Source organism: Populus euphratica, unplaced genomic scaffold (genome assembly GCF_000495115.2).
Source record: "Populus euphratica unplaced genomic scaffold, PopEup_1.0 scaffold686.1, whole genome shotgun sequence".
NCBI classification, from domain to species: domain Eukaryota; kingdom Viridiplantae; phylum Streptophyta; class Magnoliopsida; order Malpighiales; family Salicaceae; genus Populus; species Populus euphratica.
The window spans coordinates 113,894-114,432 of NW_011500551.1; positions in this window are offsets into that span (position 1 = coordinate 113,894).

Consider the following 539-nt stretch of genomic DNA (forward strand, 5'->3'; position numbering starts at 1 on the left):
TTATTCACAAACCAATTCTTGAACCTTGTGAGAAAGATGATGAGTCAACCTCTAAGGGTAAGGAAGGGGTTGAATCTGAAAATAGCAAAGAAATGACTGATTCTCCGCCAGCATTTCCAATTTCTCATGCCATAACCAATCAAGAAGAAATCGAGGATGAAAAAAGCACTGAAAATGTTGATGCAGATCTTTTATGAAAAGTGACAACAAATTCGACACCCAGTATCACACCAATCAATGATTACTTTCCTGATAAATCTCTACTTTCTCTTAGTTCAATGCCTTGGTTTGCCAAAAATATCAATTTTCTTGCTTTAGGATTTTTGCTAGCTCATTGGAGTACCAAAGACAAAAGAAAATTTTTGAGCAATGTAAAAAATTTCTATTAGGATGACCCTTACTTATTCAATTATTGTTCTGATCAAATATTTCAAAAATGCATTCTCGACAATGAGATAAGTAATTTCATTAAATTTTCACTCCAAGACACGTGGAGATCATTTCTCGTAAAAAAAAGAAGATTGTAGAAATCTTACAAA